The sequence below is a fragment of the Neofelis nebulosa genome, chromosome 18 (genome assembly GCF_028018385.1).
Source record: "Neofelis nebulosa isolate mNeoNeb1 chromosome 18, mNeoNeb1.pri, whole genome shotgun sequence".
NCBI lineage: Eukaryota > Metazoa > Chordata > Mammalia > Carnivora > Felidae > Neofelis > Neofelis nebulosa.
Window position 1 is genome coordinate 10,815,850 of NC_080799.1, and position 23,339 is coordinate 10,839,188.

Sequence of the window (23,339 nt, forward strand, 5' to 3'; positions counted from 1 at the left end):
AGCTAAAGCTTGAGAAAGTGTTTTAGGATTTAAGAATTTTTATGTATGTATGTATTTATTTTTTAAATCTTTTTTTTAAATATCTTTTTATTTCTGAGACAGAGAGAGACAGAGCATGAGCAGGGGAGGGGCAGAGAGAGAGGGAGACACAGAATTGGAAGCAGGCTCCAGGTTCTGAGCTGTCAGCACAGAGCCTGATGCGGGGATCGAACTCACAAACCATGAGATCATGGCCTGAGCCGAAGTCGGTCACTCAACCGACTGAGCCACCCAGGCGCCCCAGGATTTAAGAGTTTTTGGGAACTGCCTCACCCTCAAAGAAGTTGGGAGTTGTTCATGGAGCAGCAGTTTCAAAATTCCACACCGAAGTGTTAAATGCATAGAAGCGAGGGGCTATCTCCCAAACAAGTTTTTAATGGTGACAGGCATAATCTTGGCCAAATGAACTTTTTTTTTTTTTTTTTTAGCCTTACTCACTCACTTTCTAACACTCCCCAATGCTACTTCAGGACACCAGCGATTCACCCAGTGAATCCTTCCTTCACTGTCCTCAACATCCAGTGTCGTCAGGAAACCATCTAAGACTGCGGCCGCATAAAACGTACTCACCGGTGCTCACAGCGGCTGAATGTTTGTCCCTGGAAGGCTGACTGCTCCCAGCAGCTCAGTTGCAGACTTTCTCAAAATTTGGTTTGTTCCTTACATAGATGTCAGTTTTACGTGCTACTGGGAATACGGAATTTAATAGTCCGGCATGTTAATGAAATACGAGTGCAAAAAGAAAACTTTTCATGAAAACGAAATGAACGCTTTGGAGAGACTCGACAAAGGAGAGTGACAATCGAGTTAGGCGGGGACAAAATGCCTGTAAAAACGTTGCAGGGGAAATCGTAAAAATGTGGAAATCTGCAATCGGACCGCTTCTGCAGGGATCTTTAAAGTCTCCCTCTATCTTAAAGAATCCCAGCATGGAAATTCTAGATTCGGCTGCCTTATGGGTGCGGTCTATTGCAAGAAAGATGGGGAACGCCAATCTGGAACGAAGAGTCAAAGGGAAGGTCTTGGACCTACATCAAAAGCCTGGCTGCTCGGAAAGTTTTCTTTCCAGCGACAAAGGCTGGAAAAAGCGCCGTGGTCGCCACCTACCGAGGAGGAGGGGGAGGGGGAGGATGGCCGGCGTGGTCCCCCCATCTCCGCTGGGGGGTAAAAATCGCAAAATCACTCGATCTTGTGCTTTACAGAACTGTCTAAGCCCTCGGGGCTCGAGTTTGGTAAACTTTGGAGTTTCGCTTAGGTGAACAGCAACGTCTCACCCTTTTCGAAATTCGAGAGCTCAAGTTGAGAAGCAAAAGAATTAGTCGCGGGGGGAGAAGTTTCGGTAACCTTTCTTCGCGGTTGACAGAACAAAACGGGCTACACGGCAGGTTTTCTGCTCTCACTCGGTGGCTTTCACTCAACTTTCCTTCTAAATGTTGAGTGAGGGGGCGTGAGGAAAGCAAGCCTGGGGTGAGGGGCGGTAAATAAAAACAGGAGAGTCCCCTCCCGTCGCCCGTCCAAAGTTGGGACAGCAGTCTCTGTCGGACGCTTTTGAGGCAAGCTTTTCAAAACTAACAGAAGTTCTTTGTGTCCCGAAGGGTGGTGCAGCGCGGAGGAAGTCCCTTGGCGGAGCACCGAGAGCGGCAGGCCGGCTGGGGCTCCCCGGCCTCTGCCGAGTTCCGGCCTCGCAATCGGCAGGGAATCTGGGGTGCAAGAGTGGGTGCGAGTCCCGGACGGTGGCTGACGCCGGCTGCATCGGGGCAGTGAGCGGGCGGGGGCTACCCCCGGCCTCGATTTGCGCCCCCGTGCCCCGGCTCCCCTCCCCCACCCAGGCGGCCGCGCAGGCCCCAGGTGCAGCCATGTTCTTGCTCCCACCACCCGCGCCTCCATTGACAGTCCTTGCCGGAGAGGGCCGGGCGCCGCGCTCGCCGCGTCCTCGGGTTCGGGGCTCGCCCGCGCAAGGCTTCCTGGGAGTCGTAGTCCACCGCCCCCGCCGTCGCGTTGGTGGGGACCGATCAGAAACTACAACTCCCGCTGGGCGGCGCTGCGGGTGCGCACGCGCAGCGCGCCTTCGAGGAACAAAAAAAAAAAAAAAAAAAAAAAAAAAAAAAGGAGGAGGAGGAGGAGGGTGAGAGAGAAGCTCGGAGAGCAGAGAAAAGGGGCCACCGATCGCCCCCCCGCTTCCCCGCACGCGCTCTCTAGCTGAGGCCGCCCGCCTGCCGCGGTTACCCCGGCCTCTCCCTCGGTCCCCTGTGATCGGATCTAGGTGCTGAGCGAGGCCCTGCCGGGGCGGCCATGCGGCGGTGACAGGAGCTCGGCCGAGACGCCCGGGCCCCTCGCCCTCTCACCTCCTGCCCGCTCGCCAACTCGCCTCAGCCTGAAGCTGCTCCGCCGCGGCTGCAGCTCTCGCGCGGCCCACACTCGCTTCCCTTCTGCTCCCCCGGCCCCGGCGCTGCCTGGAGGCGGCTGCACTCGGGTGAGTCCCTGTCGCCTCATCCCCCGTCCCCCGCCCCGGTTGCCATCGCGAGTAGGGCCTTTATTTGAGACGCGCCCCCTCGGGGGCCTGCACACACTGGGGTCTGGGGGTCGTCGGCCGCAGTGTGGGGGTACCCGACCACCCCCCCCCCCCAACCACCCGGCCAGCCGGCGTGGGGGTGGGGCAGGAGCAGACGCGGTCGCGGGGGACGACAGTTGCACGCGCGCGCCTGGGTGCGCGTGGGGGAGGGGCGCGCGCGCTGGCGCTGCGTGGGGGGGCCTCACGCGTGAGGCCCGCGCGCGAGCGAGCCTGCGGGCTGCGCATGCCCGGCCGCTGATTGGCCATCTCGGGCGGTGCGGGTGCGCGCGCGGTGCCAGGCCCGAGCCGTGGGGTCGCGCTCGGCCTGGTGTCTCCGGGGCTCGTGCGCCCGGGCAGCAGACGCGCCGGATTGGCCGGCGGGCGGCCGGGGCGGCGCCGCCGCGCTGCCTGGTAACTGCGGCCGGCGGGCCGGCGGGCCCGGGAGCGCCGCCCCTCCCCGCCCCTGCCCCTCCCCGCCCCTGCCCGCGCCCAGGTGGAGCCCGGAGTGGGCTTTGTCCCGGGCCCGGCCGGCGCGCCGGCCCCGCGGGCCCGGTTCTTTGGGGGAAATAAACACAATGACCGGAAGGAAAACCTCAGCCTTCAGGCCATGAAAATAAGCCGTCTGGATCCCGCCAGCACCCAGACGGGGTTTCGGGGAGGGAAGAAGATAAAAAAACTGTCCTCTTTCCCTTCTCTCTCCCTCCCTCCACTTTTATCCAAGTTTTGCCCTTTAATAAAGCAAGTTGGGTTGTTTTGTTTTGTTTTGCGGCTGAGCATGTTCAGAGGTCTACTTACACTGTTGGAGCAGTGCTCGCTCCTGCTGATGGGGTGGCTCCGTGCAGACTTCTCACCTCTCGCAGACAATGGCTTGATAGGCCATGCAGAAAAGTAGTCTTTGGGTGTTCAGGAAACAAAAGGGGGAAGTTAGTTTGCAAATGTGGGTGCATTAGAGTGCCCCGAGGAGGCCGAGCCTTCTCCCGAGACTAAGGCCTACGACTGTGACATTTACTCCTGCGACTGTGTGTTTTGTCAGTTCTTCAGCCCGAGTTCTGCCTGGCGCTTCTTTCCTTTTGCCTACTTGTTTGGACCTTGGCTCACACTTTTCGGCCGGAAGGACTTTTTCTTCCCTTCAGGCTCTCCCTTCTTGCGTATAGGCATCGCTTGAATCCGTCTCTTGCGTTGTTCGGTCAGAATTTGTTCGTACGAGGTCCCAATCAACTTGTTTGCCCCTAGGAGGGCATCTTTATTTTATTTACCCAAGGAGTGTGTTTGGTTGTCTGGTGTACTAGTCGGTAGGTAGGTAGGTAGGTAGGAGGGCTAGGGATTAAGCTTTTTCCGCCTTTGTCTCCCTCGAAGTGTACTCCCCGCCCAAGAGCCTTGTATACAGTAGTAAGAATAGCTAACATTTGAATGTTTCTTAAGTGCCCGGCATCGCTTTTAAGCGCTTAACGCGTATTTTCTTATTTAATCTTCAAAACAGCCCCGTAATTCCCCTGTGTAGATGAGGAACAAGTCTGGAGAAGCGGAGTAGTTTACTCTTGATTACTCAGCAAGTCAACCTTGACTCCAAGATTTGAACCTAGGCAGTATGACTCGTAACCCCTAAGCCAGTGGCTTTCAAAGTCTGGAGCATCAGCAACCCCTGGAGGGCTCGTTAAAACTCTTTGCCGGGCCGCACCCCAGACATTCCGATTTTGCAGGTCTGGGGTGGGGCCCGGGCGTTCGCCTTTCTAACTAGTTCCCAGGCCGCGCCGCCGCGGCACTTTGAGAGCCATTCACCGCGGTGCAAAATTAAGTTGTAAGTGTGGGAAATGAATTCTAGATTCTCATTAAAGCTTTTCATTACTTTAAAACTGCGTCTTAAAGAACCAAAAATAATTCAGACTGCTTACTGTCGATTGCTTGGAAAGCTGATTGAGAGTTGAGAATTTTTGTTAGCTATGATTACGAAATTAAAAGTTTAATGAGTCTCCGGTTTTAAAAGGAGCCATGGATTTAAGTATAGGATAAAATTAGAAGACTAAATAATCTTGGCTTTTTTTTCCCCCCCAACTCAGTCATTTATCAATTTATTTATGGCACTGGCATTTATTATCTTCTCCCAGAGATGGCTGAGGCATCCCATCTCCACCACAGAGTCTAAAGTCTGGGAGCCAGAAAGGAGTGTGATAGGCCTGAACTTGACATTTAGATGGGGGAGGTGCTGAGCACCTGTAGCCCAGAATCTCCCCCCACCCCACTCCTTCCAAGCCCCGGGTACCTCCAGTGATTTGGTTTACTTTTTTTTTTTTTTTTTGTAAGCTCCATGCCCAACCTGGGGCTTGAACTGAGGACCTTGAGATCAAGAGTCACTTGCTCCACTGACTGAGCAGCCTGGCATGCCAATTTGGTTCCCTTTTAATAATGACTGCAAAGACTGTCCTTAAAATGTAGGTTTCTGGCGTTTTCTTGGAGCACAAGTCTTGAAAGGAAGATTTTTCCTTTATTATAATGGATTTCCTTTTGGAAGAAAGTAACTCAAATTAGGTAGAAGGAATGGGATTGGTTTACAGTTATGTTCTGTCATTTTTGATGATCCATAGATTGCTCGTGTGTTCCAAAACAAAATAGAAAAGACCATGGCCCTTCTCCAGGTTGTTATTAGAGAGCTGTAAATAAAACACTGACAAATCACTAAACACTTAACCTTTCCTGTTATTATTGCTGACTAGCTTGTACATTGCATTCCACACCTAATTCAGTTCTACCGTGGTTTCATTCTTCTTTGAAAACATGAGTGTAAATATTGCAGTTCTCCCCATAACTGCTGTGGTATCATTAACGTGAAATTGTTTTAACCACTAGCTGAAACGATGCTGATCGAGTGATTTTTAGGTATGTCTAAGGGAAAGTATTTTGTGAAGAGTTGTTTGAGAAGTAATATTCTGAGAACAGCATTTCTCTTTTTAGAAATACATTAGAGGACAATTTACCCTAAAGAGAATGGCCAAGAATTTTATCACTAGCAATCTCCTAATCACCGGTAGCACTTTTCTTTAAAAGTTGTATACTTCCGTCCGCTTAAGCTTATTCATTGTTACTAACTGAAAAAAAATGGGAAATGCAATCAGTCATTTGGTTATAATTGTAGAGTTGAGATTCCTTGTAATCAATGCTGTTAAAATAACAACATGCAGTATATTCACTTAACCAGCATGTAGCCTGAGGGACCTGTCTGGGAAATAAAGTTAAGAAGTCATATGTACACTGGAAAAATGATGCGGCTAAATCATCGTGAGTGCTGAAGGTAGTATCTTGATACTCAAGTTTCCATTTTTTCTCATTTGCCCTGTACTATTTTCTTCTCTCTTGTCTGTAGTTTGCTGGAACTGTCCCCACTGCAGTTTTCCTGTTTTTGTTTTCTTTCTTTCTCTTTGTTTCTACAGTCCTTGCCTTCCTACCCCTGGCTCGTTTCTGTTTTCTTGCTGGCACTTACTTTTTCTTGCTGGCACTGCTTTTTTTCCACTTTGGCCTAGTGGGAAAGTAAGAGAAAGTTCTAGATAGTCAGGAATTTTCAGAGTTGATGGGAGAATTGACTCATTGCACCTTGGTTGTAACTTGGTTGAAAACTATAGAGGATTTTTAAAGAATTAGTCTGTTTACAATGTAGCTTGAGAAACAAAATGAATTTATAAATTGCAAGAGATGAAGAAGGATGGCTTAGTGTGGCTATAGACACAGGTTCCGAAATCAGACTGCCTGGATTCAACTCCTGGCTTGTGCTACTTCTGATTATTACCTTGAGCAATTCACTTCACATTTTTGTGCTTCGGTTTCCCTATTTTAAGAAACAGGAAAGATAATGATAGAACCTGTTTCTCTTGTAGATTGTTGGGAAGATTGAGGGAGGTAAAACTGCTTGGGATTGTATCTGGCCAACGGTAAGCATTCAGTAAATATTAGCAATAAAAGCACCATGTTTGATACTTTTGAGAAATTGAGGGGCGCCTGGGTGGCGCAGTCGGTTAAGTGTCCGACTTCAGCCAGGTCACGATCTCGCGGTCCGTGAGTTCGAGCCCCGCGTCAGGCTCTGGGCTGACGGCTCGGAGCCTGGAGCCTGTTTCCGATTCTGTGTCTCCCTCTCTCTCTGCCCCTCCCCCGTTCATGCTCTGTCTCTCTCTGTCCCAAAAAATAAAATAAACGTTGAAAAAAAAAAATTTAAAAAAAAAAAAAAAAAAAAAAAAGAAATTGAAAAGTTTTTTAAGTTTATTTTTTATTTTGAGAGAGAGTGCGAGAGAACATGTGCAAACAAACGAGCAGGGTAGGGACAGAGAGAGGGAGAGAATCCCCAGCAGGCTCCAAGAGCTCACTCTATGCCGGACTCGATCCCACCAGTTGTGAGATCATGACCTGAGCCAAAATCAAGAGTTGGCTGCTTAACTGACTGAGCCACCCAGGCACCCCAAGAGAAATGGAACTTTCTAAGGAAATAAAGGGGCACCTGGGTGGCTCAATCGGTTAAGCGTCCAACTTCTGCTCAGGTCAAGATCTCACGGTCCCTTGAGTTTGAGCCCCACGTTGGGCTCCGTGCTGACAGTTCAGAGCCTGGAGCCTCCTTTGGATTCTGTGTCTCCCTCTCTCTCTGACCCTCTCCTGCTCATGCTCTGCTTCCCTCTCATATAAATAAACATTAAAAAAAATTTTTAAAAGAAAATAAAAATTGTCCCAGTAATACTGACTACAAGATTTATCTTCCCACATTGGAGAATAGAAGCTCTGGAAAGGCAAGGACTTCTTGGGATTTTCCCCTGGGACTGTTGTTTTGTTTTTCTGGGATGGCAAAGGAAATGGTGTGTTTTTTTTTCCCCCCTTAAAGTACTGTATGATTATATTACAGTATAATTCTACAAGCAGAGAGTATTGAAGAGTTTGGTCTTATTTAGGGTATCTAGTTAAAATGAGCCCAGAATCTGTAAGTTTGTATTATGGAGACTAAACATGTCTACCCTGTGAATACTGAATTTGAATTGAAAAATAACCTTCTAGAATTGCGTACTTAACACGTAAGTTCACTGCACCCATTTACTGTCTTTAGCCCTTATAAATTTTAGAGGTAGTGCCTTCTTTCCCTGCTGGTGATGTTGATGTATTTGAGATAGAAAACTAGTAAAGGAACTGAAAGGTATTTGTAATTTCTTGCCTTTACAGGGCAATTAAAGGAGGTGAGAAAAGCTTAGCTATCCTATTTGTGGCCAGGCCCCAGACACTTAGATTATTTCGTTGATAATTTGACAGAGAAGGATGACAGCATGTATTATGCCCACTGGGCTTATTATTATTATTATTATTATTATTATTACTTTTAATGGTTATTTATTTTGAGAGCAAGAGTGAGTGGGGGAGGGGCAGAGAGAAGGGAAGAGAAATGCAAGCAGGCTTCTTCTAGCTATCAGTGCAGAGCCCAACTCGGGACTCGATCTCCCTGTGCCCGCTTTGTAAGTAAGGAAATAGAAATTAACCCTAGTTCTGGAATTCATTTGAAAATTGTCTGAACAGTTACAAGGAAATCCGTTAGCTTCACTTCTTCCTCCTGCTTTTTCTTTCTTTTCTTTTCTTTTTTTAAACATTTTTTATTCTTTGGCATTAATTACATTCACAATGTTGTACGGTCATCACCACTATCTCTAACATTTTGCTTGTCACCCCAAATACAAACTCTGTACCCATTAAGTAATAACTCACCATTTGTCCTCTCTCCCAGTCTCTGGGAACCTCAAATATACTTTTTGTCTCTGAATTTGCCTATTTTATTCTTTTACTTGTTCACTTCTAAGTAGGCTCTATGCCCAGCGTGGGGCTTGAACTCTCGACCCCTAGTTAAGAGTCTTGCTCTACTGACTGAGCCAGTCGGGTGCCCCTTGCCTGTTTTACATATCTCTTGTAAGTGGAATCATAGAACATTTGTCATTTTGTATCTGGTTTATTTCATGTAGCAAAGTGTTTTCAAGGTTCCTCTGTGTTGTAGCAGGTGTCAGATCTTTTCTTTTTACGGCTGAATAATGTTTCATTATATAATACACCACATTTTATGTATACATTCATCTGTTGATGGACATTTAGATTGTTTCTAACTTTTGGCTGTTATGAATATGCAACTATGGACATTGGTTCCCCAGTACATTTTGACTCCTGTTTTCAAATCTTTTGTGTATAAATACTTAAGAGTGGAATTGCTGGGTCATTGTTTTTCTTGTCGATGCTTTTTTTTTTTGGAGAAGAATTTGGATGGATCTGAACAGATCTCCCAGTAGTATAGAATAAATGCGTTTATGTAAAATGCATTTGCTCCCTTTGTAAAGAGTAAATTTGGGACTACCGTTTCTAAATTTTTTTTTTAACGTTTATTTATTTTTTGAGATAGAGACAGAGACAGAGCATGAATGGGGGAGGGTCAGAGAGAGGGAGACACAGGATCCGAAACAGGCTCCAGGCTCTGAGCTGTCAGCACAGAGCCCGACGCGGGGCTCAAACTCACGGACCGCGAGATCATGACCTGAGCCGAAGTCGGCCGCCCAACCGACTGAGCCACCCAGGCGCCCCGGGACTACCGTTTCTAACATGAACACCTCTTTCTTTCAAGTGGTTCCTTACAGTGATCTTAAAAAAGAGTTGTGAAATATACATACACCACAGAACTTGACCGTTTTTTCATTTATATTGCTTATTTATTTTTATTGTCCCTGTTTTATTTAAGTTTATTTATTTTAGAGAGAGAATGAGAGAGAGCAAGTGGGGGAGGGGCAGAGAGCGAGAGAGGGAGAGAGAATCCCAATCAGGCTCTGTGCTGCCAGCGCAGAGTGCGACATGGGGCTCTAGCTTAGGAACCATGAGATCATGACCTGAGCTGAAATCAAGAGTGGGATGCTTAACCCACCGAGCCACCCACATGCCCTATATTGCTTATTTATTTGTAGTGTATTATTTATTATGATAGCTACATAATGTTTTCAATAAAGGTACTACAGAGAAATCACACCAGTAATCATTTTAACCTTTTTTTTTTTTTTTTATTAAACTTTTTAAAGTAGGCTCCATGTCTGAAGTGGGACTTGAACTTATGACCCTGAGATCAAGAGTCACATGCTGTACCAAGTGAAGGAGCCAGGCACCCGGGTTTTGAAGAAAAATTTTTAATGTTTATTTGATATTTTATTTTATTTGATAAAGAGAGACAGACAGACTAGAGCATGAACAGGGGAGGGGCAGAGAGAGGCAGACAGAATCTCAAACAGGCTTCAGTCTCTTAGCTGTCAGCACAGAGCCCGATGGGGGGCTTGAACTCACGAACCGCGAGATCATGACCTGAGGAAGTTGGATGCTTAACGGACTGAGCCACCCAGGCTCCCCAACATCCCACTCTAACCATTTTTAAACGTACAGTGGAGACATTCAGTACAATCACTTTGTAACAACTATCACATCTCCAGGACGCTGTCATCTTCTTAACCTGAATCTGCCCATTAAATAATACTCCCCATTTTCCGCCTCACCCCATCCCCTTGAACCCACCGCTCTGCTTTCTGTGGGTGATTTTGAGGATTTTAGGGACTTCATCTAGGTGGAGCCATACAGTATTTGTCTTTTTCTGACTGTTTTTCTTCACTTAGCATAATGTCTTCAAGGCCCTTCCATGTTGAAGGGCGTGTCAGGATTTACTTCCTTTTTATTTTCTTTTTTTTTTTCAACGGTTTTTTTTTTTTTTTTTTAATTTTATTTTTGGGACAGAGAGAGACAGAGCATGAACGGGGGAGGGGCAGGGGCAGAGAGAGAGGGAGACACAGCATCGGAAACGGGCTCCAGGCTCCGAGCCATCAGCCCAGAGCCTGACGCGGGGCTCGAACTCACGGACCGCGAGATCGTGACCTGGCTGAAGTCGGACGCTTAACCGACTGCGCCACCCAGGCACCCCTTACTTCCTTTTTAAATCCTTACAGTGGTTTTTGGATTTTTGAAGTTTTTGTTTTTATGGTATGGCAAAGAAACTACTGTGCGTGAATATTTCATAGCATAGTTGTAGAAGTAGGGAGTAGTGAAGAGTTTCATCCAATTTAGGGTATTTGGTTAAAACGAGCCCTAGTTAGAACCTGTGAAGATGTCTGATTGTATGGGTCTCATACTTTTGAGAATAGCTGTGTGAGTTTTGATTCTATTTGCACACATAGTCCTTAGCTTAGTGGTTTTTTTATAGTAAGTTAAAAATTATTTTCTGATTCTGTATTTTTGTCGTCTTGTTTGCTTCTGCAGAGCTTTTAGAATAATTTTTCTTGGGTGTGTTGGGAAACAGTGCGGTAGTCACTTAACTAGATATTCACTTTCTGAGTCTACTTATTTCATAATTTTCTTTATTTATAGCCTTATCTGTAGGAAAAACAGTTTTCTTATACTAGCAAAATGAGTGAGCTATTCACTATTCATCTGCTGTATTTTATTTAAGCTTTGGAAAAGAAGAGATCCCTTAATTGCTTTTGGAGCAGTACTTATTTATTCACTTACCCAACATATTGAGGGCCTTCTGGGTGTGTAAGCTATTCTGTGAAGCCGCAGGACAATCTATTTCTTGGAAAACACTGGTCTAGGCAAATTATATTGTTGAGAGCTTCAGGGTAAAGACTCTTTAGTTCAGTGTGTATATTCAGTCTAGTTTCTTTGTTTTAGGTATTTAGAGTAAGGTGACTTTTTTAACTTAAATTTAAAACCTATTTAAAAAAATTTTTTTACTGTTTTTTTAATTTTGAGAGACAGCGCAAGCAAGGGAGGGGCAGAGAGAGACAGAGACAGAGACACAGAATCCAAAGCAGGCTCCAGGCTCTGAGCTGTCAGCACAGAGCCTGACGTGAGGCTCGAACCCACGAACTATGAGATCATGACCTGACCAAAGTCGACCGCTTAACCACCCAACAGCCATCCAGGTGCCCCTAAAACATAATTTTTGAGGACTACATTTGATGTAAACAACTTTTCATGCTGACACATGGATACTTTAAAAGCATTTCAGAGCGATGATTTATTTATACCTTAAACTTACACAATGTTATATGTCAGTTATACCTCAATGAAGTTGGGGAAAACAAGTAAATAAAAATAAGTGGGGGAAAAAAAGCAGTGACTTATTCTGACACTTTCTATTAGTTTTCCTGCCCTATCAGACAATAGGTTATTTTATTTAGTAGTAATTAAAGCAATTAGTTGGGAAATTTTCATTTTATCAGACTTGGATTTGGAGAGTTTGTATGTAAATAGATACATAAATGTGTGTTTTGCAAGTAACTATTTTAATAAAATTTAAATTTTTAAATGGTTAATTTACTGAACGCTTGTGTGAAACACTGTCAAGCACTTAACTTACGTTCTGATAAGTGTGTAAGGTAGGTACACCTATTCTTGTCATTTTCAAGACTAGTAAGTTTGGGGTTAAAGAATCCCAAGGTCAGTCATTCTCTAGTAGATAGAACTTGAATTCAGAACTTGGGTGTCATTCCAGAATTGGCGTTCATAAATACTGTGCTCTGTTGCCTAACATCTGTGAGCAGTATACTAAAAAAAGATGGACTTTTTAGATCATAGTTACTTGATTTTCATTTCCTCTTCCCATTTATACAAAGTTAGAAAAAGAACAAGTGATCCAGCTTTTCCAGTACTAAATGATTTTTAAGCTTGTAGTAAGGTCAAAGGGATACATTGTTTGTGTATTGGCAGAGTAAGCTGCTGCTTTTTAAAGGACCATCAGTTTCAAAGGATAACTTCTACATTTGCAAACAATTTCTCTCAAACTGTAGTACCAAGAAAAGTTACAGATCTTCCTGAATAGCTGGTAAGATTTTTTGTTTTTCAAGACCCTTGCTTTGGCTACCCTGAGGCTCAGGACTGAACGTGGGATCCCTCACTTGGGCAGACCTTCTTTCCCCAGTTTCGTTTTATTATTTTGCCATTCTTCCTTTTACCTGGCTTTTTAAAACGTTTTGAGAGAGAGAGAGAGAGAGCATGAGTGGAGAAGAGGGGCAGAGGGAGAGAGAAAGAATCTTAAGTAGGCTCCACTCGCAGCACGGAGCCCAAAAGGGACTCGATTCCATGACCACATGATCACGAGTCCAGCACTTAATGGGCTGATCCACCCGGGCACCCCTTACCTGGGTTTTTAAAAAAAAATTAAATTTAGCTATTTTTGTTAGGTATCTCAACATGTTTTTGAAACATGGTGGAGAAGGGTGTCAAGTTTTAAGTATATGTATAACACAGTTACAGATCATTTCAAATCCTAACCTTTCAGGGGCACCTGAGTGGCTCAGTAAGTTAAGCGTCAAACTCCTTGATCTCAGCTCAGGTCTTGATCTCAGGGTCGTGAGCTCCATGCACTTACATTTTAAAATGTAAGCAGAGCCAACTGTACAAACTTAAAAGCCTTGACTTAAAAATCAAATCTGGGGGCGCCTGGGTGGCACAGTCGGTTAAGCGGCCGACTTCAGCCAGGTCACGATCTCGCGGTCCGTGAGTTCGAGCCCCGCGTCAGGCTCTGGGCTGATGGCTCGGAGCCTGGAGCCTGTTTCCGATTCTGTGTCTCCCTCTCTCTCTGCCCCTCCCCCGTTCATGCTCTGTCTCTCTCTGTCCCAAAAATAAATAAAAAATGTTGAAAAAAAAAAAAAATTTAAAAAAAAAAAAATAAAAATCAAATCTGAACAAAGGTTTGTCTTAGGGATTTCTAATTTTATTTCGAAGCCCTTGCCATCACATAGAATTTCTAACATTTAATGGAAGTTAAGTGAACTAAAATGGGTCTTTGGCTCTGTTTCTTCTGTCTGCTGAGTATATATGTTAAGTATATATGTTAACGGTATAAATTATGATTTTATATTCTGTTATTAAATATTTGTAAAATGGAACCTTTGAATGAAACGCTAACCTAATTTTCTTCTCTTTGGAAAATACCTATTAAGCCTGTGGAGATAAGCTCTTAGAAATGTGAATTAAAATATTTCTCCGTGGTAATAGGCAAGGAATAAGGAAATTCTGGGAGTTGCAGGTCCTAGTGTAGAGTCTGATGGACTGATCTTACTCAGAATGTTATGTCCAATTCTGGGACATTGCCTGGACAAATGGGAATATTTTGAGGATGGTGTGGTAAAGGTAAAAGGATGTTAGGGCTAAAGCACAGGACAGACTGGGGATGCTCATTCTGAGATGAGAGTGTTGGAGGAGCACAGTGCATTGAAAGGGCCTTTTTGTAGAATAAGGCTCTTCCAGGAGGAAGATGCCACAGGGACAGATTTTGATTTATTAGGAGGACTAATATTAAACCAGTCCGGTAATTGCAAATTGCAAATTTAAAAGTAGCAAGCTCGGGGCGCCTGGCTGGCTCACTCAGTGGAGCGTGTAACTCTTCATTTCGGGGTTGTAAATCAAGTCCCGTGTTGGGTGTGGAAATTACTTGAAATCTTTAAAAAAATATTAAAAGTAACAAGCTCTCTGGGATGTTTCAAAATTTGAGGGGCAGTAAGAGAGTTGGGCAAGCATACCAGTCACTAGTAACATTTTTGAAGTGTTTTTTTATGTGTTTGCTATTCTAAGCGCTACCTGAATCAGGGCGCTTGTCAGAGCAATCAATCCTGTGTCCCAAGGTAGGCAGGCTTTATTAGGACTCCCATTTGAAAGTTGAGGAAAATGAGGTTGTGGGGATGCTAACTAATCCAAAACAACCATAGTGAGGGACAGGTTTTTTGATTTTTGTTTTTTAAAGATTTTTTAAGTAATCTCTACATCCAACATGGGGGTTTGAACTCACAACCCCCATGTCAAGAGTTGCATGCTCTACCAGCCGAGCCAGCCAGGCACCACAAGGGATAATGTTTTGGTTTTGTTTTTTTTAAGTTTATTTATCCATTGAGAGAGAGCATGCACAGGCATGAGCAGGGCAACGATAGAGAGAGAGAATCCCAAGCAGGCTCCTCAGTGCAGAGCCCTACGCGGGGCTCCATCCCACTAACAGCAAGATCATGACCTGAGCCCAATCAAGAGTCAGATGCTTAACTGACCAAGCCACCCAGGCGCCCCCTAAGGGATTGTTTTAGTATAAACTTAAGTAGTTGGATTCAGAGCCCATGCTTAACCACCACGGTATACTAATTTCCAGGTCTGATAATAACATTTATAAAGTATAGGTAATGAGGGGCTCCTGGGTAGCGCAGTCGGTTAAGCGTCCAACTTCGGCTCAGGTCATGATCTTACAAGCTCGTGAGCTGGACCCCCCATTGGGTTCTGTGCTGACAGCTCAGAGTCTGGGGCCTGCTTCTGATTCTGTCTCTTTCTCTGTCTCTGCTCCTCTCCTGCTCATGCTCGTGCGCGCGCTCTCTTTCTCTCTCTGAAAAAAAAAAAAAAGTATAGGGAAGATATTAGTGATAAACTAGTAATTTTCCTTAACTGTTAGTAAAGAAGGTAGCTACAAGGTTGAAAAATCACGTGCACATACCTGGGGTCACATTATTGATTACATACTCTGACATGCATTCTATCCAGTGATCTACTCTTTGATAGCATGCAGTGGGACTAAGTTCTAGTATTGGGAGAAAACACCAGCCAGGAGCCCAGTGTTCACTGTTGAATTCAGCACGTGTGAAGAGTGCTCACTATGCAGGATACCACTGTGCAGGTGCTGGGGTGCGAGGCTCCCCCCACCTACCCATTGACAGAAGTACGGTCAGTGGCAAATACCGTCCAAACTAAAAGACCCCCCCCCCCCCCCCCCCCCCCCCGGTTTACCAGTTGATGTGCAGTCTGTAGAGAAGTTTGATAACCTTTGAAGTGATGTGTGTGTATGTGCTTTCACTTCTGGGCTCCCCTCTTTCAAATGTAAACAGAGAGAAAAACAGCCCATTTCCAGTTTTATTGAAGCTAATAGAGACAAATTGTCATCAATAAGTTACTATTTAACATCCTTTGCCTTTCTCCCAGTTCTAACATTTTACTTACCTTTGATAGCAAAAACAGCAAGACTTTAACACCCATGAAATAAGGCAAAAGTAGAGAAATTTTAATTAGCTTCTTCGTTGGCACATATGTACTTAGTGCTTTAAAAATGATTTTGGAACGCTTGTAAATTTACAAAATAGTTACAGAAGCAGCAAACAAAATTTTCCCACACGCCTGTTACCCAGAAACCTCATTCAGGTTTTGCCAGATGTTACTTTGTAGCAAAAGGGTCTAATCCAGGATCACATTTTCACCCAGGTGTATTGTCCCTCTAATACACCTCACCTTAGAACAGTTTCTCAGTCTTTGAATTCCGTACTCTTGAACTTTTTGAAGCTTACAGGGTAGTCATTTTACAGAATGTCCCTCAATTTGAGTTTGTCCATGCATTTAGGCGGGAGTATCACAGTTCTAGTACGTTCTGTTGGTTGGCACATGATATCTGTCTGTTCCCTGACTAGTTGTTAACTTTGATCACTTGGTGTGTGCCAGGCTCGGCTTTGTTAATAAGTATTTTGTGTGGAAATAATTTGGGATAATGAAACTCTCTCTTTAGAATTGAGGGTAAACTTTTTGTCTAGAGGCTGGGAATTTTTATTTTGTCCAAGTATTTGAAAACTAAATGTTTTTCTGGAATTTAAATACTGTGAATAGTGGCATTTGGGGAACGTTAAAAGTCAGATTAAATTTTATAGTAGGTGGTGTGGTTTGAAAGAACATGGCGAATTAAGAACAGTCAGATCTTGATTAGATTCTACTTAACAATTCTGTAATCTTGAGCAGTTTACCTTGTTTTTCCAAGGTAGAAGCTGTTCTTAGATTTTATTTTATTTTTTTAGGGGTCTCTAAATGTTTTTTTAACGTTTATTTATTATTGAGAGACAGAGAGAGACAGAGCATGAGCATGGGAAGGGCAGAGAGAGAGGGAGACACAAAATCCAAAGCAGGCTCCAGGCTCCAACTGTCACCACAGAGCCCAACAAGGGGCTCGAACTCGCAAACTGTGAGATCCTGGCCCAAGCCAAAGTCGAATGCTCAACCGACTGAGCCACCCAGGCGCCCCTGTTCTTAGATTTTAAAAAGAAGTTCCGCTTGGGGTGCCTGGGTGGCTCAGTCAGTTAAGCGTCTGACTTTGGCTCAGGTTGTGATCTTGCGGTTCATGGGTTCGAGCCCCACCCCCCTCCGGCTCTGTGCTGACAGCTGAGTCTGGAGCCTGCTTTGGATTCTGTGTCTCCCTCTCTCGGCCCCTTCCCCACTCATGATCTGTCTCTGTCTCTCAAAAGTAAGTACAAACATATAAAAAATTTTAAATACACATAAAAAAAGTTCTTTGTAAAATAGGTCAGGCAAATGCCCCCCTTTTGTCATAAACACGTCAAGTTAATTCCTTTGGTATCCTTCAGAAGACACACGAATAGGGTCAGTGAGTTGCCTTCAACACGTTTTCTGTAGAAGCTACCGAGTAGATGTAATTAGAACAAGCGGTAGCGTGTCGAGAAAAATTTGAGACACAAGTTCTGTGTTTGCAGAGTCCAAACTGATTGTAGTCAATGCGTGCTGACATGTTAGGGATGAATGTTTCTTCTCCTGAAAACCAGATTTTTTAGCTGTTAGTAACTATAGGTAGAACGTGAGGGTATTAAGTATCATCAATTGCAAAGGTAGAAAGACTTAGGCAGCCTAGAAGATTGTCAGAATACAGTATCACATGATAACCCAAGTTAATCTTCATGCAAACAAATCTTGTTAAGATGGCTGATCAAACTATTGGATTCTTTCCGTTTATTTTAGGGACCGTGTTATGACAACACGTGCAACATCCCAGATGATGAATTTTAACTTTTAGTTCTCATCATTTTGAAGAAACTTATAAATAACTATACTTAAAGATTTGGTTTTTAAGTAATTTCTATACCCAATGTAGGACTCAAACACACAACCTTGAGTAAAGAGTCACATGCTCCACTAGCTGAACCAGTCAGGCATCCCAACAGTTCATGTATTTTATTTATTTATTTTAGAGAGAGAAAGAGAGAGAGAGAGGCAGAAGGAGAGAGAATGAATCTCAAGCAGGCTTCACGTTCAGTGCAGAGCCTTAGGCAGGGCTCCATCCCGTGACCCTGGGATCATGACCTGAGCTGAAGTCAAGAGTAGGTCACTCAACCGAGTGAGCCACCCAGGAGCCCTAACAATTTATGTTTTTAAAAGTCTGAGATCCCATTTTACTTTTTCCTTAGAATTAAATGATACTTGAAGTTATTTTATACTTCTCCCTGAAGACGTTTTCGTTAGTTTATATATTTTAGACTATGATCGTGCTCTTGTCAAATTTTGTCAAAACTTGACTTTAAGGTTTCTAAATAAAATGAGTTGGTAAATTTGCATTTTACCTCATATGCAAATAATAACCCGTGTGACTAGATCTCAGAGAATGGAGACAACTGGAACTGATACCAAAAAACCAAGGAAGAGATCATCTTAAATACTGGTCCAGAAAAAGACCGTTCATAATAATGGAAAGTCACACGGCATTTTTTTAACATATCATATTCGTCTTGCGCGTAGTGCACCCAGCAAGGGGCTTGAACTCACGAACCTAAGGTTAAGAGTGACGTGCTCTACCAACTGAGCCAGCCAGGCACCCCCCACACTGTATTGAAGGGTAGAAGTCAACAATTGAAGAAGTTTGAATGAAAGATTCAGCTATTTGAAAAGATTCAAGATTTTACTCTTGGTCAAAGTATTCCTTGTTTTGTTTTGTTTTGTTACTTAAGCCTGATAAACAATTACAGAATTCAGTAGTACCATTATCTGTCCTGAATTGTCTGAATTCTGAATTCTGTCTTCCATGGACAGTATCCTAGTGGTAGATATTTTAGCCACTTTTGAAATTTTTCTGTTTTAATTGATCCAGATCTGGCTGGGTTTTTTGTACAAAACATTGAGTTAGAAAAGTTCCTGATTTTTGCAGTCTTGAAGTTTACTTCACCATACTTAAGTAAATACACAGGTTAGATCTTAGTTGCTTAAAAATAGCTGAGATAACCCTAGCAGTCTGCGGAAAAATTTGAAAATAAGTAAAGTTTTTGAGAAAAGAATAAAATAATGGGCTTGGTACTTCTATCAGTTTGAATCCACTTCCTCCTGGTTGGGTCTTAGATTTTTTAACTAAGATTTGACTGAGTCAATTCTGAGGGCTGTTGGTAGTTGTTAGAGGAGATACGTTTCCTGATCGTGCCTGTCAGCATTTTGTGACACAAATTACGTGTTCATCTAGACACTAGGTTTGTAATTCATTTTTTTGCTTTGAATCAAATCCTTTATATTCTTCATAGAACGTGACCGATGTTGATACATATAAAGTATTCCTCAGTGTCCACCGTCATCTTTGTTTTATGGACAAAAAGGATACTTTCCTTTTGCTTCAGTTTGTTTACAGTGGGTGGCAGTTAATTTACTGCCTCATAAAGATTGCCTAGTATTACAGTTTTAATCCCTGTGTAATTATTTACTTTGGGTTCCTTTTTATTTAACCTGCTTTTCTTTGATTATTATTGTGCATGAAAGAGGTAATTTGGAATTTGGAGACCCAGATTCCAGTCGCTTGTTATAAAATTAACTTTCCTTATGACCTTAGCAAGACAGCTAATCTTTCTGGGCTGGGCCTCTCATTCATAACATAATGGAGCAGGGAGGTTGCACCAAAATATGTTGATTTTTTTTTTTTTTTTCCTTGACCTAAGATTATGTGTTATAAGATTGAAATGGAAAGATAACTTGTTGAAATTAACAAAGTAACAAAAAAGAAATAGGGCATGAATGTAATTTAAAAAAAGATAGGATCAGTGTAATCTAGTACCTTCCCCATTTACCAGTGGGATCCGGAGCTTAGATTTGAATCAGAAATACTGAACATTCAGTAATATTTTAGAGATCACCATAATAAATATTAAGGACCTCAGGGTTTGTTGTTCTTGTTGTTGTTGTTGTTGTTAGAGTGATAATGGCACCTGTGAAAATCTTCACGATTTGACTCACTATAAAATATTTTTTGTTATTTTGCTGTTTAGCATTAACAGCAAGGATCAATAAACTAAAAGCAGAAGTATGGCCAAATGAAAATTTATATGGAATTCGTTACTGGCTTATTTTGAGGTAGAGCAGATCAGAACAGTAAGACCACAAATAAACCTAATCCCTGAAATGGATCTCCAACAAGAAACAGAAGAAGATTGTAAAGATTGACTGGAGTCTGTTTTCAGAGAGAGAGAATAGGCATCACATCTTAAACAATAGCTGACCAGGATAAAAGACCTATGAAACAGCAACAGGCCAATTAAGTTCGTCTTTGAAACTCATAAAGGAGAATTAAAGTCAAATCAGGGAAACAAAAAATAAAGTCAGACAACACTCAGAGTGGACGAATTAAGGATATTGAAAAAATGGGAAAGAAGATACAGCAGAGTAAGGTGGCTGCAGGCAAGCACTGTTCTGCCTTTTTATTTATTTTTTCCTTTAGTCGGCTCCACGCCCAACGTGGGGCTTGAACCCACAGTCCTGAGATGAAGAGCTCAAGAGTTGCATGCTCTACAGACTGAGCCAGCCAGGCACCCCCAACTGCCTGACTGTTCCATGTGGGTCTGGCTAGACTGCCAGCCCCAGTGTGCCCCAGATAATCTTGTTCTGCCCAGCCACTGTAATTAGGCTAGGCTGGGGGCAGGCTGGGGACACAAACCCCCAGAATTCCGTGCACAATGTAGTAGATACAATAGTCTGCTGCCTCTGAGATCACGGTACCAGATCTGTGGGAAGCTTGAAGATACCTGTGGCCTCCATCTCTGCCTTAGGGAAGAAACCCATCTGCTCAAGGACACTGTTGGAGTAGAGCGAACTCCAGTGACATCTTGTGTTCCTGGATCTAGCTGCAGGTGGAGCTGGTGCAACCTTTAGGCTGAATAATTAACTAAAACAGTAAAAATTCCCTTCTTGGGGTGGTTTGAAATAGGAATTTGTTCTAGCAAATTCATAAAGTTACTCTTCAGAATAAAGAATATCATAAGCTGTGGTTCCCAAAGTTGGTGGAACTAATAAGAATGTTCTAAAATTGTATAACAGGGGCTCCTGGGTGGCTCAGTCAGTTAAATGTCTGAGTCTTGGTTTCAGCTCAGGTCATAATCTCATGGTTCGTGAGTTTGAGCCCCGCTTCGGGCCCTGCGCTGGCAGGGTGGAGGCTGCTTGGGATTCTCTCTTCCTCTCTCTCTGTCCCTCCCCACTCGTGCGCTCTCTCTCTCTCTCTCTCTCTCTCTCCCCCTCTACAAATAAACATTAAAATAATTTTTAAGAGATTATAAAACAAAACTGGTAAAAATAACAAAGTTGATAAGATGGAAACTTGGAAGGGCTAATACAGAAAGGCTGCTAGGAAAAAGAAAGTGGGAACTTAGATAATAGAAATGAAAAATCACTTTTGTCCTGAGGGTGTCTACCAGTTTTACCACCTTGTGGGATGAGAGGCTCAGAAATTGAAGCCCAGAGCCTGCACAAAACATGGGGGTCAAACAGACCTTTTTTTCCCCCTAGTAAGACTCCAGAGTGGATGAGGGTGATTAAGCTAGTCTGCATCCCTATTTGTGGTCTGTGTTAACATCTGGGTGGCCCAAGGAACCTGAAGCTTTGAACTTGGATTATGGTGATCCAAGGCAGGTAGTGTTCCTAGACACCTGGAGGGACCTGTCTTCATCCGAGGCTGGTGGGGAGGGGCAAGGGAGAGGGAGAGAGAATCTTTTTTTTTTTTTTTTTTAATTGTATTTATTTATTTTGGAGGCCGGGGAGAGAAAACAGGGAGAGAGCGAATCCCAAGCAGTCTCCGTGCTGTCAGTGCCGAGCCGGAGGCAAGGCTTGATCTCACGAACCGTGAGACCGTGACCTGAGCTGAAATCAAGAGTGGCACGCTTAACCGACTGAGCCACCCAGGTGCCTCCAGAGAGAGAATCTTTTTTTTTCTTTTTTTTCTTTTTTTTTTTTTTTTTAATTTTTTTTTTTTTCAACATTTATTTATTTTTGGGACAGAGAGAGACAGAGCATGAACGGGGGAGGGGCAGAGAGAGAGGGAGACACAGAATCGGAAACAGGCTCCAGGCTCGGAGCCATCAGCCCAGAGCCTGACGCGGGGCTCGAACCCACGGACCGCGAGATCGTGACCTGGCTGAAGTCGGACGCCCAACCGACTGCGCCACCCAGGCGCCCCTAGAGAGAGAATCTTAAGCAGACTCCACGCTCAGCTCAAAACATGATGTGGGACTCAGTCTCATGACTATGAGATCATAACCTGAGCCAAAATCAAGAGTCTGATGCTTGACCAACTGAGCCACTCAGGTGCCTCTAGGCTCCACATTTAAACTAAATGTTTTTAACAATTAAAAAATATATTTTTTAATGTTTGTTTATTTTTGAGGGAGAGAGACAAAGTGTGACTGGGGGAGGGGCAGAGAGAGAGAGAGAGAGAGAGAGAGAGAGAGAGGGAGACAGAATCCAAAGCAGGCTCCAGGCTCCGAGCTGTCAGCACAGAGCCCGACGTGGGGCTCGAACTCATGAAACACAAGATTATGACCTGAGCCAAAGTCAGATGCTTAACCAACTAAGCCACCCAGGAGTCCCATTAAAATAATTTTTTAAAGAAATGTTTTCTTCTTTTTTTTTCTCTTTCTCCTCCTTATGTTCATTTGTTTTGACAGAGAAAGCACAAGTGGGGGAGGAGCAGACAGAGAGGGAGAGAGAGACTCCCAAGCAGGTCCTGTGCTGTCTGCTTGGAGCCTGATGCAGGGCTCTAACTCACGAACCACGAGATTATGATCTGAGCTGAAATCAAGAGTTAGATGCTTAATCAACTGAGCCACCCACCCCCCCCCCCGCCCCCCCCCAGGAGTAAAAAAAAAAAAATTTTTTTTTAACATTTATTTATCTTTGAGAGAAAGAGAGGGAGTGTGCAAGCAGGGGAGGGGCAGAGAGAGGGAGACACAAAATCCGAAGCAGGCTCCAGGCTCTGACCTTTCAGCACAGAGCCCAACACAGAGCGGGGCTCGAACTCACAAACCGTGAGATCATGACCTGAACCAAAGTCAGACACTTAACGGGCTGAGCCACCTAGGCGCCCCCAAAATAACTTTTTAATGTAAAGTGACCAGCACATAGTAGAAGATAATCAGGCATACATGGGAACAAGTACCATGAATATGAGCAAGAACCATAAGCAATAGAAATACAGCTAAGATTTTTTTTGAATTAGGGGCGCCTGGGTGGCTCAGTCGGTTAAGTGTCCAACTTTGGCTCAGGTCATGATCTCGCGGTCTGTGAGTTCAAGCCCCGCGTCGGGCTCTGTGCTGACGGCTCAGAGCCTGGAGCCTGTTTCAGATTCTGTGTCTCCCTCTCTCTCTGACCCTCCCCCGTTCATGCTCTGTCTCTCTCTGTCTCAAAAATAAATAAACGTTAAAAAAAAAATGTAAAAAAAAAAAAAGATTTTTTTTGAATGATCAGAGACCATAAAACAACCACCTCTGTTATGTTTGAGAGACAGCACGAGCAGGGGATAGGGACAGAGGAAGAGAGAGAGAGAGAATCCCAGGGAGGCTCTGTGTCCACTGCACAGCTCAACATGGGGCTCAATCCCATGATACTGGGATCCTGACCTGAGCCAGAATCAAAAGTTGGATGCTCAACCAATGGAACCACCAGGCATCCCTTACCTCTCTTA

The 23,339-nt window shown here is 44.0% G+C and overlaps 1 protein-coding gene and 1 long non-coding RNA gene across 10 annotated transcripts in view; one reads left to right on the forward strand and one right to left on the reverse strand.

The window, feature by feature from the left end:
• Window positions 1-2,075, reverse strand: part of LOC131500753 (uncharacterized) — a 54,372-nt gene extending 52,297 nt beyond the window's left edge. For all 4 annotated transcript variants that reach the window (XR_009256444.1, XR_009256443.1, XR_009256442.1 and 1 more), the window contains exon 1: window positions 610-2,075. This is a non-coding gene — a long non-coding RNA (uncharacterized LOC131500753). The remainder of the gene's footprint in view (window positions 1-609) is intronic.
• Window positions 2,076-2,175: 100 nt separating this feature from the next.
• GTF2I (general transcription factor IIi) overlaps window positions 2,176-23,339 on the forward strand; it is a 110,221-nt gene continuing 89,057 nt past the window's right edge. For 3 of the 6 annotated variants that reach the window (XM_058710191.1, XM_058710192.1, XM_058710193.1), the window contains exon 1: window positions 2,176-2,512. The gene's annotated coding sequence lies outside the window, so the exon portion shown is untranslated. The remainder of the gene's footprint in view (window positions 2,513-23,339) is intronic. The other 3 variants (XM_058710187.1, XM_058710188.1, XM_058710189.1) reach the window with 1 other exon arrangement.